This window comes from Vigna umbellata, chromosome 2 (genome assembly GCF_029865625.1).
Source record: "Vigna umbellata cultivar VRB3 chromosome 2, Vumbellata_1.0, whole genome shotgun sequence".
Taxonomy (NCBI): domain Eukaryota; kingdom Viridiplantae; phylum Streptophyta; class Magnoliopsida; order Fabales; family Fabaceae; genus Vigna; species Vigna umbellata.
In genome coordinates, this window is record NC_142166.1 from 44608827 (window position 1) to 44614978 (window position 6152).

The 6152-nt window shown below is 31.9% G+C and overlaps 1 pseudogene across 1 annotated transcript; it reads left to right on the forward strand.

Moving 5' to 3' along the window:
• The first annotated feature begins 1343 nt into the window (after positions 1 to 1343).
• Positions 1344 to 2951, forward strand: LOC124823511 (GATA transcription factor 9-like; annotated as a pseudogene). The gene is made up of 2 exons (XR_015784542.1): positions 1344 to 1763; positions 2062 to 2951. The product of XR_015784542.1 is annotated as a GATA transcription factor 9-like (transcript).
• Positions 2952 to 6152: the final 3201 nt, after the last annotated feature.

The window sequence follows — 6152 nt, forward strand, 5'->3', positions numbered from 1 at the left end:
TGTGACTATAGCATCTGAAAAAACTGAACAAAAATAATAAAAAGAAACCCAGTTCCCAAGAAACAATGAAAAATTGAAGAGGAAAGGCTGGCAAATGAAGTTGAATACAACACTAATGTTCTACCCTTAGCTATAAACTTGCTCTATCACTCTCAAATGGGTTTGGTTTTAGACAAACTAAAGTGACAACTATATCCCTTTACCATATTTAATTAACTAGCTCTCCATCTTCAAACCTAGCCCTCACTCTACACTTTAACTGTTCTACTTTTTATAATGCATAGTCTGTACTCAAAAATAAACTAATATTGTGTTAGGAATCACGATTAAGATTTAAGTCAAATATCACTGATAAAAGATGAAGCACATTTATCTTTCACACATAAAAAAATAAATTTTTATATATTTTTAAAAAATAATTTCAACTTAATGTAAAATATTTGTGTTTGTGAAATAATTAATTTTCTAATTAAAAGTTAAGATTTTTTTTTACTAGTACACATTGATATTTTTATATTTATAATAATATAATCTTTGACTTTTTCTTATTATATGTTGCATATTTTAATTGATCTTTGAGTTATTAATGTCACACTTAATTTAATGTTAGTAGCCCTTTCTACTTAATTAGTTTGGTAAATAATAAAAGATCTTATTTATATATATATTTCATATTTTTACACATGTATATTCTTACAAATATTACATGACTTTTTCGTAAGTCTACATGGGATGCTCGTGAGTACAGTCTCATTCACTGTAAATATCTTAATTTTGAATATATATTGTAACCGTTTATGATCTTAAGTACTTTTTCTTAAACAAGTGCATGCTACGTATCTCACTATTATTTTTAGCAGTTTCTAAGATATTAACACTGCTTGATCAACATGCTGATTTGACTAAATTGATATTGTATGTGATCATGGAAAAATTATTTGATGTATTGTACAATTTGAATCACGATGCATATAGTCTATGTAACATTTTAAATTTTAAAACTCAAATTTGTATATTCTTTCAATTACGTAAAAGTAACGCGAGAAGAGATATAGAAGAACCCTACATTAAGAAAAGCAGAGAAAACTTAGAAAATCAAAACTGAGTTCAAAAGAAAAAGAAAAGGTAATAGCAAATAACCAAAGTAACTTGAATCACAAATTCTCGCAGTTTCTTTTAACTCAATTAAAGCCTCTTATTATTTATATTTTACGCTTTATTATTTTTAGGACAGGAGACTTTTTGTTTTATATTTTATTTTTTACATTGGCAAAAGGGAAAAAATAATAAATAAGTAAAAAAAAAAAAGAGAGAGTAGTCCCATATAGGTGTCCGTTTGTCCCCTTTAAACGCAAATAAACCCTCTTCTGGTTTTCTCTCTCACCACTCAAAACCACAACTTTGGCACACTTTGTGTCTGGAACTCCCTATACTTTCTCACTTCACCTTCTTCATAATTTTCCTTGAACCCACCACAACAACCAGAAGCCATGGAAGCACAAGAGTTATTCCAGAACACCTTTTACCCTCAATTCTCCTCCGACAACGTTACTTCCTCTAACACCAACGCCTCCACCACCGACCACTTCATCGTCGAAGATTTCTTCGACTTCTCAAACAGCGACGAGGCTCCCCTCATCGACGCCACCTTTGACTCTCTCCCCACTGACCACTCTTCCACCGTAACCAACCTCGACACCACCACCAACAACTCCAATTTCTCCGCCACCGATGCTCATTTCTCCGGTGACCTCTCCCTCCCGGTACACACGTGTCTCTAAACTCTATACATGTGTTATGCTAACAAATGCAACGGCTGCCTATGTGTTACTTCTACACTCTCCCCAAACCCAAAAATTTTAATTTCAATAAATTTATTTTTTTCTTTTTTTTCAATTCTAATGCCACGTCCAATCAATACAACAAATTCTTGTCCTTATTACATACACGCTTTTCGCTTTTGTTAATGTTGCAATTTCCTTTTTCTTTCGGTAATATTATAGTTTTTTTAAATAATAAAGAAGATTAATTAATTAATTAATTGATTGTGTGTCTGCACAGTATGACGATCTTGCTGAATTGGAGTGGCTGTCGAAATTCGCCGAGGAATCCTTTTCCAGTGAGGATTTACAGAAGCTGCAGCTGATATCCGGTGCCGGAGTGCAAAAGGAAACCGCATCGGAAACGAGAGACCCGAACCCGGCTCTGTTCAACCCTCAAGTATCGGTTCGGGGGAAGGCGAGGAGTAAGCGGACTCGTGGACCACCATGCAATTGGTCCTCTCGACTGGTTGTCCTCTCTCCGAACACGATGTCTCCGGAGTCTTCTCATTCAGACAGCGGTAAGAAGGTCGCCCCGCGGAGGAGGGATGTGAGCGAAGGCAGCAGCGAGGGCAGGAAGTGTCTGCATTGCGCAACAGACAAAACGCCACAGTGGCGGACGGGTCCCATGGGTCCTAAAACACTTTGCAATGCATGCGGCGTGAGGTACAAGTCCGGCAGGCTGGTGCCGGAGTACAGGCCCGCCGCAAGCCCAACCTTCGTGCTGACAAAACACTCGAACTCGCACCGGAAAGTGTTGGAGCTGCGACGGCAGAAGGAAATGGTGAGGGTCCAGCAGCAGCAATTGCTCCATCTGCAACATCAGCAGAACATGATGTTCGATGTTCCATCCAACGGTGAGGATTATTTGATCCATCAGCAATGGGCTCCGACTTCCCACACCTCATCCAATCTCCTGCTAGACTAGTAAAGTTCCGGTGAAGCTTCGGGTATTTTGTAGCTACCTACAGTTCTTTTCCTTAATTTCCTACCTAATTTTTCTAGGGATTTATTTTATTTCTTTTTCTGTAATTTGAAAATTTTCACTTTATGCTATATGTAGACTGCTCTCATGTTTCTTCAAGTCATTTTGACAGACTTGAAAACTCCGAAAACTAAAATTTTTCCCAATTCACTTCTTTATATCTTTAAATTATGATATAGATGGGTAGTATATAAAAAGAAATAATATTGAACAATAACTTAATACTTTTATGTTTAAGCACGGTTTGTACTATGTTTGTAAATAAGAGTAGTATTTAAAGAAAAATTAATTGAAGTGTTTAATAGTAGTAGTGGGTAATAACAGTTGCTTTTGTATGGACCACTTTAACAAAGTCTAACTCAATTTTCCGGCACACTGTTAACTATGTCCAAACAATTAAAGACTTGAGCTACCACTGTACGGTACGAAACCTCCTAAATTTCTAATGTAGGAGAAAAACACCAAAAATAATAATTAATATATTGTTTCTTTGTTCTATATTTCATGTGATAAAAGGAGGATAAGCATTAGAATGGCATAAAAGTTGCACATAAAAAAGCAAAGAAAAAGAATATGTGACGACATTTTAGTAAAAATCGCATGCAAATACATCGATCTCGCATCCATTCATGTCAGGGTATTATTGGTGGCAAATCTAGGCACCAGTCATGTTTCTGAGTCGTCAGCATAAAATTTTCAGTTTTTGGTAAATGTTCCTTTCTCCTATTTTCTTATTTTCTTTCTTTCAGTTAAATCTTTCAGTAAAATTGTTATTTATTGCTCACAGTTATTTTTATATACATATCATCCAACCATACACATTGCTGTTAAAATTATAAGTCATGTATATTTTTTTTATATATTTAGTTTCTCTTTGTCTTCTTTAAATCATCCAGTTTTTTAATTTTTTTATTAGAACTATACATAAGATTTGTCTTATGAGAATGATGATTAAATGTTTTTTTCCAATAGTTAGAGTATGTACCAAATAAATTATAATCTTAAATAGTCCTTGTTAGAGTAAACCTATAATTCCAAAGGTCAAAACTTCATCAAAATGATGCTCCACACCGAACTAAGAACCTCGAGTTACACTGTAAGGTTTGAGAATATATATTTAACAATTAGTCCATTTTCTATTCTAATTTTTCTATGACTCATTCTTATATACAGTTGTGATTCACTCGCATTCGTTAATGTGTTATATAAACAAAGTATTCCTAATATAAAATATTAGGTAGACTTTTTTTTTCTATTGCAAATAAGGTCACTTTATTGATATCTTATATACATGAGTGTTGTTTTTATAAGTAATTACAATTTTTAGTTCGTGAAATATATATTTTAAACGTAAAACTAAATATTAATAAATGATTTAATAAAAATAAAACAAAATCTTTTTAAAATAAATTTTAATTTATTATTTTGATACCATATAAACTTTAAATTTAACTGAACTTAAATTTGATACAATTAACTTTGAGATTAAAAAATCTTAATTTTTTTTAGAATAGCAATAATAAATTTAATCAAAATGTGAAAACAGTTAGCTACCTATATATCTAAAATTCTATTTCTAGACTGATTTTACTGAATTGATTGACCACATCAGTTCAGTGTTTGTTACATCAACAGTTGTTTAAAGTTATAATTGATAAGAAAGGTACATGCATATTATATTAAATCTAAATTTAAAAGAAATTCCATACATTTTAAAAATATTAATTATTCGAAAAAGTATTGCACTCGTTAATTATTATGTAAGATAAAACATGTTAGAAGAGAAGTAGTGGATAAAATAAGAAGAAAATGATTATAAGATTGATAAAAAAACAATTACAGAGAATTAACATGGGAAGAAGTGAAAAAGGTTCCCTCTGTGAAACACTAAATAGACATGAGATATCTGAATGAATCATCAAACAGTTTGATTTTCACAGTGAGCAAATGAATATAGTAAATAAACGTAAGAGTAAAAGTTGGTTTGTTCTTAAAAGTTTGAGTGGTCGAAGTATAATAGGTTGAATTTTCATGCACGTGAAAGAATTTGTTCTTGCTTGGTCTGAGCCCAGTTCACAATGCATGTGACAGAAGATGGAAAAAGGAAACTTCACAGCCATTTCTCCATCTCCATCACTCCCATGTGATTCATCTATTTTCAACTAATTAGCTGATTGGCTAAGTAATGAAATCGAGAAAAAGAATTTTCACGAATGCATTTTATATACTTGTGGGAGTGTATGTACGACCTCAGACAACACAAATCCAGAGGACTATATTATATCTTATACTATATTATATAATATTAATATAACGTTATATCAAGATAACGTCTTCCCATCATTGTTAATTCTATTGTATACAGTGTTATTAAATTACTCATTTGAATAGCTAAATATGAATCTTCTCCTCTTCTTTTTATTTCCTTTTTCTTTTGCTTGAAATTGTAGGTTGCGTGTTTTGTTCAGTCAATATATTATAAAAAGTCTCAAAAGAATATGCAGAGAATAAAGCAAAAAAGAAAAGGGAAGAAGAGGGTTATTTAATTTACCCCAATCTTATTTATAAACAAAAGCTCGAGTATATTAAATTAATAAGCAGTGCATTATTAGACTGAGAGGAAGCTAAGATTGCGGTGGTCACATGACACTCTTCCACTGAGCGTGAACGAGATCACTGTACCAATGAGTGATGTATGCATACACACTGATATACGTATACTTGTATGGCAAATGGCAAATACGTAGTCACAAGACTAAACCCTAAAATAAAAAAGTCTCACAAGTCATTCTCTATACTCACACTACCTTCATGCATTTATTTAAGGCCACCACGTATGTTGTTTTCCGTTGTCCCTTTGCTCAGATTGAATTTGGAATATTTTTTTCTTCCTCATGCATTCTGGACATGATTTCTCATGAAACATTTTAAAATTCAGGAAAGGAGAAACTGCAACAACTGAGTGAGAATAATTTTCTGAATTAGATAACCTTATGTGATTAATTAATTGTGCAATTAAAGTAGCACCTCAGATAAAGATTCTTTCACAAGCCATTTTCATGAAAAACTAACTTAGTTCTTAATTGGAGAAATCAATAAAAGAAAATAATAATATCATGACATACTTCTACGTTCATTTGACACACAGTACAAGAATAAAATGATCATAAAAATATAAATTGTTATAATTTTTCAAGAAAAAAAGTAAAAAATAAGAAAGAATAATATCAAATGAATGTAAAAAAAATTATGTGTCAATGAATATTTTTAAAAAAAATTACCCTATTAGATTTGACACAAAGTATGAGGGTAAAATGATTATAAAAGTGTAAATTTTTGTATTTTTT